General features: G+C 39.6%; 1 long non-coding RNA gene across 1 annotated transcript; it reads right to left on the bottom strand.

The window, feature by feature from the left end:
- Positions 1–345: 345 nt before the first annotated feature.
- LOC137092355 (uncharacterized) lies at positions 346–2,955 on the bottom strand. Its single transcript, XR_010908228.1, has 4 exons — positions 2,410–2,955; positions 2,037–2,190; positions 1,701–1,786; positions 346–1,020 (listed from the first exon to the last, which is right to left on the bottom strand). It is a non-coding gene; the product is annotated as an uncharacterized lncRNA (long non-coding RNA).
- Between the last annotated feature and the right edge of the window lie 16,919 nt (positions 2,956–19,874).

Raw genomic sequence — 19,874 nt, 5'->3', positions numbered from 1 at the left:
AAAGTAAAACATTTGAGTTTAACCATTGTGTTAATGAGCAGCATATCGACCAAATCATACTTAGTTAAAATAAGTAAAATTTAAAATAAAAATTGTTTTTATTTTAACTAATTAATTTACCAAATCATACTTAGTTAAAATAAGTAAAATTTAAAATAAAAATTGTTTTTATTTTAACTAATTAATTTACCAAATCATACTTAGTTAAAATAAGTAAAATTTAAAATAAAAATTGTTTTTATTTTAATTAATTAATTTACTCATTAATTTAGACAAATTATTTCTTAATCCACTTTAAATAATTAGTTACCATTGCCATAACTTTAATAAATAAGGAAAGCGATGTATTCGTTTCCAACGTTTATTGCTCTATAACAGCTGTCATAAACAATTGGGTACATTTTCTGTAATCAATTTTAATGTAACAATAATGGTAATGTAAACATTTGTAACATAAAAAATTACAGAAACTTCTGACCTCATCTTTAAGTGCAGCATTGAACACCTTCAAAGTTCAATCTGTGTACTCTTAACACTGACATTAAAATACAGTGACTCTTCACCTGAGCGATACATAAAATGTACAGTACATTACCTTTTCATATTTATTAAAACATAATAAATTAATACAAGAACACATTTTAAGTACAATCTGTGCCATATTCTACTAGCCAATTAACAATTAAACATTCAGAACAATCTTCTGAAAAACACAAGATTGCCATTTATGAGTGTGAGGCTGGCATTTGACCAACTAAATCAGAAGTTTGTTTTTTAATGTCATGAATCAAGAGGAAGGTTTTGGGCGCAGTGTGTCAAGTCCCACAAAAAGTCTTTGGAACATCTCAGATGTTTTGCAGAGTTGTGGTGGATACTGCAGGTTCAGAGCATATGTCATACCCAGAAGCAGGCAACATGCCCTAGGATTCCCTCAACGATGATGCCCACTGCATCTGGTTCACGACAGACATATATCTGCATATTGCGCAAGTCCTTGTGCACACTGCTCTCTGTTTTTCCCTGTATGAGACATAAACAGAACAATAAATGGCAACAGAGAACAATCTTCAAAAGCCTTCAATAAAATCACACATTAAAAGTTCACAAAAGGTTTTAAGTTTGGACGAGCCAGCTCCTGCACAGTAAGCCTGGCCTGTTGAACTGGCTTCATAGTACAACTTTCAGTACAGTCTCACTTGACACAACAAACCTGCGAGACTAAATCACATACACAAGTCACCTCCAAGGCCTAAATCCTTAAAGGGGAGAGGGGTTCAGCTGGTAACACATAGGTGTGGTTAAGTAAAAGTATCTGAAAATGCCACTCTTACAGTTATATCAGCAGATAAATAATGACTCCTGCATTCATGTAAACAAGGATTTTACTTCTGTGAAGCTGCAGTTGAAAAATATGACAGTATATTTTAAATCAAGTTTACTAGCCACTGGAAGACCAAAAGATTAATTTTGATAACTGGTTCCTGTGCAGACATTTGGTTGTTTGTAGGTGTGTTTTTGAACTTTTGACTGAGCCATCAGACAAGCCATTTCCACCCAATTATAGTATTTGTTCTTAGACAAGCTAACCAATCCTCAACTCCAGCTCCGTATTAAACTCAGACAGACATAAGATTGATATCTGAGGAATAAATGCTTCCCCCCCAAAAAAATTAAAACTATGCTTTTTAAACAATACTTACATAGTAGTCAGAGATGAGCTCTTGCCCACTCTCTCCCATGTTTTCACATCTCAGAGTCTCTCATTCACCACAGAGGTACTTGGATCCTATAGTTGGCAAATGAATAATGAAAAACTGAATCTTGCAGGCAATATAACTACAATGCAATTATCAGTGTGGGTCTGTACTACCTATTTAACAGAGCTTACCGGCATATTTCTTTCTTTTATATTTAAAATTAATTAGCAGCTGTAAACAAAAATGTTTTTTGCAATATTCATCTATAGGCAAGACAAGAGAATAAAGTACTTATTGTATGAATATGCCCCTGCAACATTGTTACCACTTTCGCCTCACCTGTATCAGTTCCATTAACAAGTTATTGATGCGTTGACCAACCGCTCCACCCTTCGCACTAAACAGGTCGAGAAGTTTTGGAGTACTTGTCCAGCTGGGACATAAACACTGATTCTAGTGGAACTGCAGCACACCTTCGGAATTCTTCATTTACCTGTAATACATCAATTGTTTAACTGTTATTTGGAACACAAGAATTGACAACCTTTCATTTTAATGCAATCCAAAAATCAGAAAGGGATGATACTTTTTTTTCCGTTCCTTTTTTCCTGACACTCAATAACTGACTTTTGGTTACCTTAATTCCTTTAAATGACAGATAACAATAAACCTCTGAAACATTTATCTCAATTCAACCTACTAAAAAGCTTACCTACTCCATGAACTTTTCCTCCCAATAGATTTGATGGTCTTCTAAAGAAGCAACACAGATGAAACAAAAGTTTATTTAGGAAAATATCAGGATCATTGATGTTAATGCAACGCAAAATAAATATATAATCTTTTTACTAGATCAAATGGTTTCAAAATATTTCAGACAAATATATCAACAGATTAAGTTAAAGCATTTAAAAACTGATTAAACAATGTTGAAGCGGACTAACGTTAGGTCCATAAACAGCTGCTTTGCAACACAACAACACATTTACGAATTTTCATGATACCACGTTGCAGAGAGACACCAGGAATATATTATGTCATGTCCTCATATTTTTCAGCCATGCGGGGATAACAGTAACTACAAACCTAACAGTTAACGTAACTTTTATTGTTAATTTCACGACCTTCGGTAGGCCTCATGCGGCGCCAGCAAAACTGACAAACTTAATGCTGTCTGAAACAGGCGACGCTTTTACATTTTAGTTAAAAAATGCGTGCTCATTCGGCTAAAACCTAACTTGCAATGTAAATAGCTATACTTACATCGGTTGCGCGTTGTAAGATCCTCAAAAACTCCACAGAAACCCGAAACTGGTCCGGTACAGCCAGGTGACAACGCGCAACGATCTCGTTCGTTGTTCTGCTGCAGCATGTGGGCGTGTCGTGACGTTTTACTTCAGATATAAACACTTAAATAGAGTTTTGTAGAAACAATTTATTGTGAAGGTCAGGGAAATCATTTTTTTGATAGGTAATAATAAGTTGCAAAAACATTCACACTTTTTACTTATGTAAAACTTAAATTAATTCAAAAATAAAAGAAAATCAATTTATTGGAATAAATATACTTTTTAAAATAAATTCCTACAGACAACACCCTGAATTACTTTTTACAGTGTATGTCATTGGACACCCGTAAGACCTCCATTCATCTTCAGACACAGATGAAGATATTAGTGTTGAAATCAGATGGCTCAAAAAGGCCTTCATTGACACCAATGTCATTTCCTCTCTCAAGACCCATAAAGGCACTAAAGATGTCGTTACAGAGCCCATCTCACTACAGTGGCTCAACAATAATTTTCTGAGGCGACGAGAATAGTTTTTGTGCGTAAAAAAAACTAAAAAACGGCATGGCAGATTTCAAAACACCGCTTCATGAAGCCTCGGCGCATTTTGAATCATTGTCCCTCTATAGACAGTCCATGCAACTACCACTTTCAAGCCAAAGAAAGGTATAAAGGTACATCATTAAAGTACTCCATGCAACTCCAGTGGTTTAACATACATTTTCATTAAACTATGCAAATTTATTTATAAATAAATAAATAAATAAATTATATAATATATATATATATTATAAATGGAGTTCAGATTTTTTGAGCAAATAAAGCACTTGCTTCATAAAAATGAGGTTAAACCACTGGAGTCACATAGATCACTTATGATTTCCTTTGTACCTTTCTAGGCTTTGGAAGTGGAGGCTGAATAGGCTGTAAATGAAAGGACAGAAATTTCTTAGATATTATTAAAAATATCTTCATTAAGTGTTCTGAAGATGAAAAAAAGTCTTACAGGTTAAGAACAACATGGGGGTGAGTAATTAATAACAGAAGTAACATTTTTGGATGAAGTAAGCCTTTAATGTACTTGGAAATCAGTCAATTCTAACCAAAATAGTTTATTGTTTGAGTCACCAAAGTCCAAGATGATTGAACTTTTTGCACCATAAACTTGCTTTATAAAATAAAATAAAAAAGTTAACCTTCTGTGATGTAAATGGACTTGCTCGTAAATAAAGAACTAGTTTAAAACAACTTTTTGCATTCTTTATTTTTTTTTACTTTACAATGAGTGTGTGTGTGTGTGTGTGTGCGTGTGCGTGTGTGTGTGTGTGTGTGTGTGTGTGTGTGTGTGTGTGTGTGTGTGTGTGTGTGTATGTATGCATGTATGTATATACTGTATATATATAGTTGAGTAGATTGATTTCCATTTTTCTGAAGTGTTAGGTCAACACCAGAACAGTGTAGATTTTTAACTCTGACAGTGTTTTCTACAAAGCTGCACTTAACTCTAACAGTGTTGTTATCTGCATTGGTGTTAATATTTTACTCTATTAGAGTTTATTGTAACACTGAGTTGAGTGTTGTGAGAGGCAACACTTTTAAAAGTGTTGATTTAACACTTTGCGGGTGGTTCCCATATATATACACTTTTAAAGTGTTGAAATTAACTCTATTGGTGTTGATTTCCGGATTTCAAATTTACTGTGCATGAGACAAAAATACATTTTCTGTTTTTTCTCAGTCTAGAAGGCACCAAATTCAAAAATAATTTCACATTTCTACTACATTGATGACCCAGTTTAAATACAAGTAAAAGTACCCCTTTAATGTCATCCCATTCTTAATTAGTAGGGTTTAATATGGAGGTTGCAAGAATGGTGAGTTTTTACCATTCTTCTAGAAACACATTTGTGAGATCAGGCACTGATAATGGACGAAAAGGCCTGGCTCGCAGTCTACCTCACTGACTTTGGACCATACTCATTACTATCTCCATTCTCCAGTGTTGCGGTTTGGACCTGCTCTGCCAATTGCTCTGAGGACGCTTTCTCCTATGCCTCCTGTGACTTCCTTGTACCTGGCTGGCATCATCCCTGTTTCCCCTTCTGACCAAGGACTCACTTTTTCTCTCAGTGATCCTGATTTTGTTTGCTCTTGTCCCTTAATAAGCACTGTTATCGCTGCAACTGATTCCTCATCTTTTACCACCCTAACACAGTAATCCATGTGATCCCAATGGATGAATGAATCAATGTCTTCTGAAGTTAGACGATAAGTGTTTGTAAGAAAAATTATAATATTTAAAAAATGTAAACTGTAGACTATATCGCTTCCGACAAGCAGTCATCTGCCTGTGCATGCAAGGGTTGATTTCACGCTTGAAGTAACTTGAAGCATAATGTGCCTGCGCCTGTTTTTTTTTTTTAATACTCACAACAGTATACAAACAATATACTGTTATATATACAAATATTATAATATATGATAATAGCAATTATAAACAAACAAGACTAAAAGCCAAGAGACACCAGTTCTTGCATGTCTTTCAGATGAAACGCACATGAGAAAGTCATGAAAGCTTGAAGCATCTCATGCAAGCGCTGGTAACAGCTGATCGGATACGAAAAGATTACTAAATTATGACAGCATTTCTTGGTGTACTGCTTTTCATTTTAATAAATAATAGGCTAATACAAAATTTCAAAAGACATGGGATTCCTCTTAAGATCCATCAATGAAAATAACAAAAAAGAAGAAGAGGAACAAGAAAAGAAAGAGAAAGGGACAAAACGTTCCCCTTTCAGTCAGATCATTATCATTTGAAATGAAAAGTTTATTTAAAAAATAAATAAGAAGAAGTGTCATAAATCTGTTTTAAATGAAGTTGTTTTTCAAATAAATATTTCTGAGTGATATCAGATTGTGTTTTTATTGTACTTACCCTGTAACTATACCTCAAAAATACGCAATGGGATTGGTTAGCTGTGTTCTGATTCACTAACGTCTAATGCACATGTTAGTTGATCAGTTAATTATCACGGGCTGTGGGCGGGGCGTAGCCATTACAGGTTTTCAACATTGATAGGGAGTTGGAGCCTGCTGGATTTACAACACAGGATCATTCACTTCAAAAGATATATGTAATGTGACATTACGTGGGGGAACAGGGTCAAAAATGGTTGTGTTAGTTGATTGGTAAAGTTATCACGGGCTGTGGGCACATTTTGTCAGCTTTATTGAATTTGTAACGCTGCCCAAATCGTCCCAAAGGAGGCTAACGATTGGTGGGTGAAAGTCGCTGCGTGTTTGGTCTTTTCAGCTGGGAAAAGGGATTTTATATAAAGGTTAGAATGCCAATTGTTTATTTGGTAATTTATATTTAATAACTAACCACACATTTAATTATTCTGTTTAACCCTTTGTTGAAATTACCCGTTCATAACCTGAATAATTCCAGAGAAAGTCAGAATACATCACTGTGTAAAAATGTATTAGCAGTCAGGTAAATGTATAATGCCAATTACATAGTCAATTCAAAGCCTAATCCATACCATTAAATACTCTGAAGTAAAGAATGAAATATATACCTGACTTCTGAAGATAACATAAGGCTGGATTATCTTAAAACATCCAGCATTACGGGCTGATCTGATTACAGAATCGAGCCCTGATCTCTTTTCAACATTCCTTTAAATACCCAGACCAAGATGCAAAAACTCTTTAAAATGAAAACATATGTTAACAATGTTAAATTTAAGAGTTATCACTTGTCCCATAGACCTGTACTGACAAAAGACCAAATGGCTAAAAGCCACACCCATCATACTAAGGCAAGATCTCTCAAAACTCTTAAAATATTTCTTATGTTCTGGTTTACTTCTGTGGAGTTGAGATATTTGTACCAGTCGCACTGAGACATTTCAAACTATATCAAACACATATAATACTGTATCGTGAGGATTGAACAATAGAATCTTTTGTATATTTCAGGTGATCTCAATATAAGTGGAAGCAGAAGTTTGGGGGAAGTTTCATTTAAAAGGAAAGGCATGTAAATTAGTGTCATTCATAGATGATTCAGTGTGATGTCATCTTGGACAGAGACGCTAATCGTATGAATGAGTTCAGATGCTAATTTCCTTTCAGATGCTAGTTTTCTCGGGGAGTCCTGGTTCCTCAATTAGACAGTTTGGCGTTTGCTAGTTTTTTGTCTTACACTTGACATTCTTTGGTTCATATAACTAATTTGTTAATTGTAAAACTTACACACTATAGTTGTGTGGAACCACTTGACGCTGCTTTTTTAAGTAAATTCAACTATTTTTTTATTTATTTTGAGTGTGATCACACCTCTTGTGCAGTAGAAAATACAGAGCAGACTCCCCAGACCAATGTTCAATCTTAAATTCAGCTTGGTATGGTGATAGCCAGACAAGATAAAGGCTGCAACATATTCCGCAAGAACAGAGAAAAAAGTTCTCGCTCCCAGGGCTGACTTCATTTTGTTCTCGACACATCGCCTGAGCAGAACTTTTTTCTTGCGGGTGTCCGAGAACTATTGTGTGATTGGTCAGACATTTAAAGTGGGCGTGGTTAATGTGCAGAAACGCAGATGATCGGCACCTGCTTTTCTCGTGAAGTATGGAATGTATGCCAGAACGAACTTTGTTCTTGTTCTTGCCACCTCGAGAAAACAAACAAATGTCGTTGTTCTTGCAGAGTATGTTCCAAGCTTAACTCTTAGTGCCAAGATAAAATGTTTTGTGAATACAGCTCCAGATCACCAGACTCCACCCACTCTTTCTCAGTCACCAAAATACTGATTCCCTGCACCAGCACTTCCTCATCAGCACGCCCTATTTACCACCATTCCTTACATCAGTGTCTGGTCTTGTCTTTACTGTATGCAACAGACTTTGCCTATACTTACCTGAAACACTTATCCGTCATCCGTCTGCCACTTCCTCAAGCATCCTCTGATTCAGCCTTCATCTCTGGTTCAGTTCCTGCAAGCAGAACATGCAAGTGTCTACCATCCGGAACGCATCTTCATTATTCAGAGTCACCTGTTTCTTATGTTTCCCCACCAACCTCTGCATATATTAATAAAGTGTTATCTGTTTTCACTCACCATCTATGTTCTTTTCTGTTGCCTAACAAATATAAAGATGATCACAGTAACTTAAAGGTAAGGTAGGTAAGAATTGGTTAAAACACTTTTTTTTCTTTGTTTATCCAAATACTTTTTGTGCATTGCCTTTATTTGTAGGCCTACTGTCTTCCTTTTTATTTTGCATTGTTTGCCTTCGCTGACTGCAAAACCCGGCACGTGCATTTTAAATGCTTTTGCGCTTCCTAGGTGTGTGTGCATGTGTGGGCAGGACCTGTAACAAAAGCAGTGGTTGCCATGGTAGCAAGAGAGAGTGACAGTCGCCCAAGCCAATCGCTTGTTTCGTCCCGAACTAAAATAATGATTAGTGTTTATTGCAGATTAAAAAGTCTAGAATCACTTGATTTTTACACTCTTTTTCAGAGTACTTACATATTAATTATGTATTGACATATAAAGAAAGTTTAAACAAATTTGGACAAAAGTGTTTTAGATCATTCTTACCTACCTTTAAGCTTTCTATTGGCCTCTACTTGATCTGCAGTATCACAGTGAAAACAGTCATTCTCTTACAGTGACTAATTATTCCACAAAATAAACAGGCTTGACACAAAGTTCCTGATTGGAATCAAGGATTTACCCTGTACTGCAGATACATGGGGATACTTCATTTGTCATGCAAAGAAAAGTGAAGGATGGCTCCTTGTTCAAGAATTAAGCATTAAAGGGCTGATGAATTGAGAAATCAACTTTTCTTTGAGCTTTTGATATACAGGTCATGGTAATATCAGAATATCCTGTAAGTTTCAGAGCTGAAAACGTCCTTGTTAGTCAAAGAAAAGCTTTTATAGACACCAGGCTCAGCAAACGGTCCTGTGCTTCATACTTACGTCATTGCGCTACGAAACACCGCCTCTACAGCGCGTCTAATCCAGTAGCATTGCCCACCAACTCATGGAGGGCTCGTGCTAGCTGTTCAACAACAATAAACATGCCAAGGAAGATTAAGATATTGCGCTATTCCTGGTTGTGGAAGAACACAGTCGCTACATAAGCTTCCTTCTGATCTTAATATTAGGAATGAGTGGTTGAACTTTATTTTTAATGAAGTTTCAGCTTACATGGGGAAGACATATTCACTTCAGTTCACTGCAGAAAACAACAGAAAAATACTTTACGCTGTACGCTGCGTAAAGTACGCTGAGTACACTGGACTCAGACACGCATGGGCAAGGGCTCGCAAAGCCCAGCAGGCCAATGAATCTCATTACATTCCGTTCTTGTTGTGCTATTCTCTCTCTTGAGTTGACATCTGAAGGGCGGCGCGCACACGCACGCACATGTATGTGTGTGCACACGGTTCTCGCTTATATCGTCCGATCTTTTGGGCTATGTGTAATATAAAAATAATAGTCCAATCAAATGAATAAATCATTGTGTTTGTTTGATAAAGACATTTACGAGCCCTGTGATCGAGAAAATCATTCCGGTTGCCGCTTCTCACTCTCTCCTCTCTCATGTGAACTGAACTGACAGGGGAGCTAAGGCTCATTAAATATGCAAATCTTCTCCAATCCTAGCCGTGGGCGTTTACTTCCAAGTCTCCAGTGTAGAGACCCAGCGTTTTGGAGAGAGCCTCAAAACCAGTGTAGAAAATAGCCTATTACTTATTAGTTATGATGTTTTTGAATGTTAAAACCACACAAACATCATAAGTTGACCTCAGACAACAGTATAATTTTTTTTTAAAAGCCAGTTCATGACACCTTTAATGCAAAAGCTACTTGTGTCCTTGTATGCAGTGGGTTTGTTTGCCATTCACTATCCAGTCGGTGGAAACCACTGGGGATATTTTTGACACTCATTGCTATGGTTGTGAAAGCTTCTCTAGTCACTATAGGATGGCTGAGCATTCCTTGGATTTTCTCCTTTCAATGTAGCCTTCCCACACAACAAAAGATCAGTTGTGAACACACAGTATAGCATGAGTGAGCAACACTGCTGCATTCTGCCCAGCTCTTCCATTTCTGGAATTAAATGGTATTGTTTCATCTATATATATATATATATATATATATATATATATATATATATATATATATATATATATATATATATATATATATATATATATATATATATATATATATATATATATATATATATATATATATATATATATATATATATATATATATATATATATATATATATATATATATATATATGAGAGAGAGAGAGAGAGAGAGAGAGAGATAGAGAGAGAGAGAGAGAGAGAGAGAGAGAGAGAGAGAGAGAGAGAGAGAGAGAGAGAGACTAGACATTAGTAAAGCTGCATTGCCTGTCAACATCTCCTCTGTGCTTTTATAGGCTACACCCTCAGCAATTATACCAGCTTAAACAATAGAAAAGCAAGTCGCTGATTCACTCTTTCAGATTCTTTTCGGGTAAGAACCTGTTCTAACATCAATGAGAACACTAATACACACACTTATAATTTGTGGATCTGTATTCCTCACACTAGAGAGAGCTGATAATACACAAAACTATATGCCAAGAACATATTGGTATCCAGCAAACACCCATTTCTAAAGCACAAGATGTACAGCAGTTTGCAGTTATTTGTATTATCAAATCACATTCAAATCACCTTTATTTATGTATATAGTGCCTTTTACAAGGCCAATTTTTTAAAGCAGCTTCACAGTGTTAACAGAAAGATAATGCAACAGAATTTGATTTGGCTGTACAGCCACTCTGGTGAAAACACTGATGTTATCCAGCTAATTTCAGTTATCATATAGTGTCAATGCAGACAGATCGGTAATATAGTTGAAATTTAAGTGTCCCCAACTGAGAAAGCCAAAAGGCTATGGTGGCAAAGAACCAAAACTCCTTCAGGGCCAGAATGGAGAAAAAACCTTAGGAGAAACCAGACTCAGTCAGTTCCCAGTGCCAGTTCTCCTCTGGCCAATGAACAAACAGTGTATGATTATAATTCTGGCATCATTGCAGGTCTTTAGTCATATTAGGTCAATAGATATTCATAAGATTATTTGAAAGATGGTGGTCGTCATGCCGGAGACGGTTTATTGAGGATGTCGTGTGGATGCGGCATTTACAGGGGAGAGTTTAATTGACACGCTATCTGCTGACACTTCAGGGATGTGTTGGTCATGTCCAGGCGCAGATCCACCATCTGATCTGGATACGGCCCAGATCCAGTTAACTGCAGTAAACCTTAGGATAAACAGAGATACTTACATTAGGGTAGAGGCCTCTTTTAATACTGTAACAAGTAAATCAGGTGTTAAGGGAAGTGTTACCAGGTTCCGGCTGACATATGCAACAACCATTTAATGATTTGAATAATAAAAATGGATAATGTTCTATGTGTAGGTATATGCCATAGTAAAGAGATGCGTTTTAGTCTAGATTTAAATTGACAGATTGTCTGCTTCCCAAGCAATGCTAGGAAGACTGTTCCAGAATTTAGGTGCTAAAGGAAAAGAAAAGGAAAAGGATTGACCACCTGCAGTTGATTTTGATATTCTAGGTATTAACAACTGGCCAGAGTTTTGAGACCGCAATAAACGTGATCGACTGTAATGTGTTAAGAGATCTCTCAAGTACTGGGGAGCTAAACCATTTAGAGCTGTGTATGTAATAAGCAAGATTTTAAAATGTATACAATGTTTAAAGGGATATGCCACCTCATTTTCAAATTAAGCTATGTTATTCCCTTAACTAAGATGAGTTGATACATACCTCTCTCGTCTCAGTGCGTGCAGTTAATCGCTCTGACACATGGTGACATTTTGATAGCATTTAGCTTATCCCACTAAGCTCAGTTCATTCATTACGTACCAAAAATTGATCAAGTTAGATGCGACCAAACACCTCTACGTTTCCCCTATTTAAATACAGTTACACAAATAGCTGAAAGACCAAGTATGGTGACACAAAATAAAACATGGTGCTTTTATAAGCGGGTTAAAAAGGATAATGTATGGGGAATAGCACTTCTGAGAGTACATCGACTCGGCACAGTAAAAAGTCACGGCTAAAAAAAAACTCCCTCACATCTCCCCCTCCCTCTCTCACAGCGCAGAGATGAGAGGTATGTATCGAATCATCTTAGTTAAGGGAATAACATAGTTTAATATGAAAAAGCGGTGGAGTATCCCTTTAATAGGGAGCCAGTGCAGTGTTGACAGAACCGGGCTAAAATGATCATACTTCCTAGTTAGTGTAAGGCAGTGTATTGTGTTGTCCACAAGATGTTGCGTTATGACGGATTTGAGTAACTTTAGCGCATTTGAACCTCTTGATGTACCATAGTGTTGATACGTTCTTCAGTTCATGTTATCAAATCTATACACAAATCCGCCGCAAACTTTATGGGCACCGCCATCTTGCCTGCCGCCATTACTGCGTGCCTGCGAAGTGCGTGACGGTGTGACACTTGCCGGTGTCCTCTAATGACATTTCTATGAAAGCGGATCCTGCACATTAAATAAAATGTCTGGTGAAAGGGAACATTGGGTAGATGATGTCAGGCAGTGGCCAAAACTTACAGATAAAGGTAATTTATTGACAACAGGATGTATTAATGTATAAATGCGTCTGCCAAATGTAATGTAATTAAGGCAGCAATAAAACTGAACACTGTCATTGTGAACTGTGCTAATATTAGGGCCCTGCTTTCCGTGATCACACAAACATGTTTTAAGAACATGAAAACGAACAGTTATGAGGACTTATGCTGCACTTAGAGCACACATCGGTATGCTGCACACATCGGTAGGTCACGCAAGTTTACGTGCTGATTTAAGAAGGCCATATTTTTTGTAACTGATCGTTTCATATTTGTGACTAAGTCCCTTTGTAATGGACACGTATGTTAAAATTATTCTCTGTCTTTAAGTGGTTTTCTTTACGTTCATCACAGATGCATTACCGCCGCACGCTGCTGTTTATTTATTTATTTATTTTATTATTGAAAGTATCAAGTTTTACAAACAAATATTGTTGCATAAAATCAACTTCTTTGAAATAGGATACAGAAAAGATATAGCCTGAGGGAGCAGCTCTTAATACAAACAGGGGAAAAAATAATAATAGTATGCATTCGTAACAAAAATAATTTATAAGGGAAAAAAAGGTAGGCTATTATAACATGACATGAGGGGAGAATCAGTCATTGTTGAGCTATTAACCTCATTTGAGAAGTGTTTTAGTGTACGCACTGCTCTAAGTTCCTAGCAGCAAGGCACGCAGCAATGGCGGCGATGTTTTACTTCCGTGTTTCGCCGGATTTGTGTATAGGTAAGCCATTTTAATGGCAGTGGAAATTGCAATGTAAAATATCTTTGTTATTATCACACTAAAGTTCAGTTTATTAAGATATTTAATGTTTTAAACTGTTAAAGACCTAAATGCAGAATAATAGGGAGATTATAAATGTTTTGTTTTTTCTTTTAAATGTGATTAATACATGGTGGCTAATGCAAATGTATGATAATATAAACAGCGAGGCTTGCTATTTAATTGCATGTGCACTGGAATGGGTGATTTTTGGAATTCATAACTGACATCACTGCTATTTCCTTTTTCTGTTTCAATTTGAGTGATTTTATGTAATGTTTTATGTTTTATATTTGATGGTTTATTGATAAGAGAGAAGATAACCTGGGGAAATTGTTCTACAGGACTGATCTTACTGAAACACATAGCTTTCTTAAGAACACTTATTTCTAAAAGATTATATAATTTTACAAAGTTTCTACACCTCCATACAATCAAATTACACTCCCATTTAACTGTCTTGCACATAATAAACACACATTTGGAATCTAAAATGTCACAGACCTAAGCAGACTCCCCCCAAAACATGCATTGCTCCTCGACTGGTGCATCCATTCTTCTACCACTTGCAGAACATGTCACAATGACCCACCCTCCCCCATGAACTCACCCTATGCTGACCAGTATGGGACGCCGGTCCATGCAACGAGGCTGCTAGGCTCTGGGGCCTCAGTGCAGATACTGCCAGTCTACTTTTCACAACAGCCCAGATGCAAGATAAGGTGGCCAGATAGATAGGTTGGTTGATCTACACATCATGTTTTAGTTGAGATGCCAGTTGTGCAGCAGTCGCTCAAACCTTATCCAGTTGCCACACCATATCCAGGCCCCCAGGCATTCTCTAGTAATTTGTATCCCCCTTCTGTGCCCGGGCAGAGTCTACAGAGCCCGCCAGTAGCAAATGTTACAGTTAAGCGTGTAGCTGCCGAGCAGGGCCTGCAAGTGCGTTCCCCTGAAGCCACATTTCTCACTGCTCAAGTTCCAGACTATAGTGGAGTCATCCTGTCACCCAGTGGGGTGGCCAGGCCACACAGCCAGAGTGTGCCGAGCAGTGCTTCCGGACCCAAGCCTAGCTGGAGCCCAGCAGCCTAAGATTCCTGCTGACGGACACATGCACTCTGCTCGACATTTAAACGCATAGTGCCTATGGCAGCTGGGGCATCCATGGGTACACAGCAAGGGCCCCACCCACCTCTAAAGAGGAATCACACTGAAAGAAGGGAGACACCCCTAGTGGGACCCAGGAACGAAGGGGAAGGAGAAGTCAACAGCAACGCATGAAAGGCTCTCATTGACTCTGGCGCATAGATCACCAGTATTACGCACAACTACTGGCACCTGACAACTACAACTACACCCAGCTCTACAGAAGCAGAAGCTACAGTCCTCTAAAATACCAATACTAAAATACCTGCAGCAGGTCAGATCATGCCCTACCATGGTGTCCTGCAAATTGACCTGAAAGTGCTGGGGGAAGAGCTCAAGGCTGTACCTACCTTTGTTGTTCCTGATTCAGACTATCTCTCTTCAGTCCCTCTGTTGGTGAGAACCAATGTCATTCGAGCCTCACAAACCCACCTTCAAACAACTTATGTCCCGCAGTTTCTGCACCAGGTCAAAGAGAAGCACCCAGAGTGGTACACCTCTTTATTGAAGGTAGAGAGGGCAGAGCAAAGTGAAATGCATGATATTGTGGGTCCTGCTGCTTAACTGGTCGTACAATACACATCCCCGGTGGGAAAGAAATGGTTTTAAAGTCTAGGATTAAAGCCTGCCCTCGAAGGTAGACCTATACAGGCCTGATAGAAGGCAATCCCTCTGTGCAGCTTCCCCAGGATATCCTGGTGGCCAAAGTGCTTGTAAAGTGAAAAGAGGTTGTGTTCCAGTTAGAGTAATGAACCTTTCCCAGCGAGTCATTACAATCAAACGACACACAAATCTGGCCAATGCAGTCCTGGTGGACAAGGTGGTGGAGTTCCCAGATAAAAAGCATGGTGAAGCTGTGAACAGAGAAGCGTGTCTCTCTCTGGACCACGTAGTGGCTACCTGTGGTGTTGACCTAAGCAAAGCAGCGGTGGAAAGTGAAGACCAACTTGCTCTTCTTAAGGATCTGCTGGACAAGAATGCAGACGTGTTCTCCCAGCATTCTATGGACTATGGTCACACCACAACCTTACAGCATGAGATCCCCTTGGTTGCCCAGAAGCCCTTCCAACTGCCATATCACAAAATACCTCCCTCCAAGTGGCAAGATGTGAGGCGGTTATTGATGGAGATGGAGACAGCAGGAGTCATTTGCCCTAGCAAAAGTCAATACACATCCCCTGTGGTGGCTGTGACCAAGAAAAATGGATCACTTAGATTGTGTATTGACTATCGGAAGCTCAACTCCTGTGCCACCCAAGATGCATTCCCCCTGCCATGGATAGAGGAGGCTCTAGAGGCTTTAGGGCAAGCAAAGTACTTCTCCACCCTTGTCCTTACATCTGGATACTGGCAGGTAGAGGTTGTGGAGCACGATAAGCACAAGACAGCATTCAGCACTCCCATGGGGCTGTTTGAGGCCAATAGAATGCCTTTTGGGCTGCAAAACGTGCCCTCCACCTTTAAAAGGCTGGTGACCTCCTGTTTCAAGGACTTAAATTTCACCCATCTCCTTATTTATCTTGACAGTATTATTATTTTCTCTGAGGCCTTTAGTGAACATCTTGAGAGTCTCCAGCTGGCTTTTGATTAGGCTTCGGGAGCATGGTTTAAAGCTTAAAAACTCCAAGTGCCAGCTTGTGAGGAAGGAAGTGCAGTACTTAGGTCACTTGGTATCTGCAGAGGGCCTCAGGACAGACCCAGAGAAGATAAGCAAGGTAAAGGACTTGGTGAGGCCTGCTAATCGTATTGGAAGTACTGCGGTTTTTAGGTTTTGCAGGTTACTATAGGAGGTATGTTTAAGGCTAATCTAACTTAGTTGCTCCGTTATACCCCGTTAACTCTGGTGATCCTGGAAAGAAAAAAAGAGGGACCTAGAAAAGCCCGGGCCCCGAACAGCCATTTCTTTTGACTGCCGACTGTAAGGAGGCCTTTTAGTCATTGAGAGAAAGGCTGATAAGTGCACCAGTGCTTGGCTATCCGGACTACAGTCAGCTCTTTCTGCTGCAGACCAATGCCTCTGGAATGGGGCTTGGTGCCCCACCATTGCATATGTGAGCAGAGCCCTGAGCCCAGGTATCCGGCACAGGTCCATTTTTGGAGACCCGCCTATGCCCATACCCGCAAGGTTTAGCACCAGACCCGAACCATGACCTGTGAAAATATCCAAATGAAATCCGCACCCGCCCAGACCCGTTAATATTTGTCCCGTTACCCGACCCGTGCCTGCGATAAATCACACACACTAAATTCATTTTAATTGAAATGCTTTATTTTTTTTAATCTTGCACCTCTCTCAACATTACAACAGCATCATGAATGGGCTAATGAAACAGGCTGTGCCTTTAAAGATTTGTTGTCAACAATTTTATATACTCCACTCACCTACTTTACTTTTACTTCATCCATTGCTACTCCTACAACGCTCGCTCCATCTGGGCTACGAGAGGCACAAATGTTGCACTGTCGCAGTGGTGGTGACGTGATGGGTCAAATGGCATATTGTTGTTGCGTGTATGTGTAATGGTAATTGGGACATAGAAATTGTAATACAGAATGTTTGGGGGGAGAAGGAGGCGGGAACCTGCGAACATTTAAAAGACTTTGACCAAACAAAACGAAAGTAACGTGGGCAGCCTTTCACGGACAACTGCCACACACACACACAAAATAAAACAAACACAACTCAATGTCAAATTCAGGTCTGGTGATATCTCGTCCATATGCCTCCGAGCTCCCTCATGAGAGGACTCGAGACCATTTGGCTCACAGGAAACGCTCACTCACCATCACGCCAAGGTCTCGCTCGCTCTCCATCTCGCAACAGAAATATTGCACATATTTTTCATCCGCGCTACTACCCACCCGCACAGAGTTAATTATCTGCCCGCATCCCCGTCCGTGAATTTTATAAATGTCACAATCCACCCATTTTAGCCACTTTTATGCAGGTATCCACGGGTACCCGACCTGTTGCAGGACTCTGATCCGGCACACAAACTGGAGTTGCTGGCTCTGACTTTGACTTCCAGTATCGTAGGGGACCTGATAACTCTAATGCTGACGCCCTCTCGCGTATGTCCAATCAGGAGGAGTCAGAGACCCTGCAGCCATGCCCACAGCAGTTGAGGACTGTAGAACCCAGACATGAGGAGGCGCAAACCAGCCAGGAGCCTGAGGAGGTCTCAAGTGATGTCACAGAAAAGCCTGAAAGTGGTCAGCCACTGGCACCCAGTGAGGTTTATGTGGATGTGAGGATGGAGACACTACCTGCTATGACCATACAGGAGCTTCGAGCGGGACAGAAGAAAGACTTTGTTATCGGTCCCATCCTTCACTTTAAGAGCAGGAACCACAAACCAATCCACAATGAAAGGATGAAAGTGGGAGCCACTGGGGGTCTTCTCTTAAAAGAGTGGAGAGATTAGTGGTAATAAAAAGGGATCCTGTATCGCCTCATAAGAGACTGCCATAAAGGGGTGGTGGAGCAACTAATACTGCCAGAGAGGCTGTGTGAAAACAGCCCTTCACAATGACTCTGGGATTTGAGAGAACACTACAGATGATAAGGTAAATATTGTACTGGCCAAGAATTTTTCTGGAGATCAAGATCAAGATTGGTGTGAACAGTGTGAGAGATGCTGCCTTAGAAAAATGCCCAGTCAGGGCCTCCCTTGTGAGCATCCATGCCAGTGCCCCAATGGAGTTGGTTTGTGTGGACTTCTTGATGCTGGAGAAGTCCAAGGGTGGTATGGAGAATGTGCTAATTGTTACAGATCACTTTTCTAGGGACCAAAAGGCAGGCACAGTGGCGAGTGTCTTGGGGAGGAATTTCATTGGCCTTTTTGTTTCCCTGCAAAATTACATGCAGATCAAGGGTGCAACTTTGAAAGTGCAATTGTGAAGGAGCTCTGCAAGTGTATGGACATCACCTAAACCCACACCACGCCCAACCATCGCCAGGGCAAAGCAAAACCCTGAATGATTTAACCGTACCTTGATGAACATGCTGGGAACACTAGAGTTGCACTTAAAGCCCTGATGGCATGAGCAGGTGGATGCCATGACACAGAAATATAACTGCTCACAACATGACTCCACTTGATATAGTCCATACTACCTTATGTTTGGTAGAAATCCCAGGCTCCCAGAGGACCTCATCATCAGGTCCCCCAAAACAAATCAGCTGCGTGACAGCTAGTATGTCCAGACCCCTTATGATGGAGGAGCGGAGAGAGTAGTCCAAAGGAATCTTTTGACTCAGTGTATGTTTCTCCCAGTGGAGCGAAAGGAAGGAGTGATTGTAAAATGGGGCGAGACAGAAGGTGAGACGTGTGGGGTAGGCATTGAATCAGAGGGCGAAGAGGGAACAAGAGGTGATGGGTCAGAGGAAATTCTGGACAGATCCTTGATTGAACCAGCAGATAAAGAAGAGCAAATAAGTACAGAGGATGCTGAGATGTGGACAGAAGGAACAAGTAGCAGAGATGGAGTGCGTTTGACGGGTAATGAGGTCCCTCTAAATCAGGGGCCCAACCCAAGAAGAGACCCCAGAAGGCGCCGGCATTTTTGTTTTGATTGTCATAGATGGGACCACACTTGAGTTTTGGTCAATCAGATGGCTGGGACGCCATCAATTAAAGAAGGGTTGGATGTAAGGCAGTGTATTGTCTTGTCCATAAGATGTCGCTATAACGCTGTTGTGTTATGACGGATTTGAGTAACTTTAGCGCATTTGAGCCTCTTGATGTACCGTAGTGTTGATACATTTTCAGTTCATGTTGGCTGGGGACATATGACTCGTAGCCTCACTGCCTTATCAGACAATGACTTATAAGGCAGTGTTTTATGCATGAAGGCACCTCACAATACTAATTTCAGACAGAATTTTAAGGCAGTGTAACAGTTTAATGATCTACAGCAAAATAGAGCGAGCTTGGGTGAGAACTAAACACATATTTAATTACTACATTAGTCATTTCTCACTAGAAATGACATCAGAAGTGGAAAATATTGGTAAAAAACATACATATACACACAAACTGACCAGCAAATGCAACTTTCGGATGCCATCTTTTTTTCCCTAGCTCAACTGTCACTGAATGGAAAGCACAGGATTGTGGGTCTGCCTTCAAAAAATCATTCAGATGAAGGTATCTCAGGAGACAGGAAGTGAAGCAAACATTAGATTCGGACGTTGCTTGATACCTTCCTGCCTTAAAATGTCCTCCGAAGGCAGCATTTTCCAGGTTTCGGATGCAGCCGTTATCA

The sequence above is a fragment of the Pseudorasbora parva genome, chromosome 11 (genome assembly GCF_024679245.1).
Source record: "Pseudorasbora parva isolate DD20220531a chromosome 11, ASM2467924v1, whole genome shotgun sequence".
In the NCBI taxonomy this organism is placed as follows: domain Eukaryota; kingdom Metazoa; phylum Chordata; class Actinopteri; order Cypriniformes; family Gobionidae; genus Pseudorasbora; species Pseudorasbora parva.
This window is presented reverse-complemented; position numbering and strand designations above follow the sequence as displayed.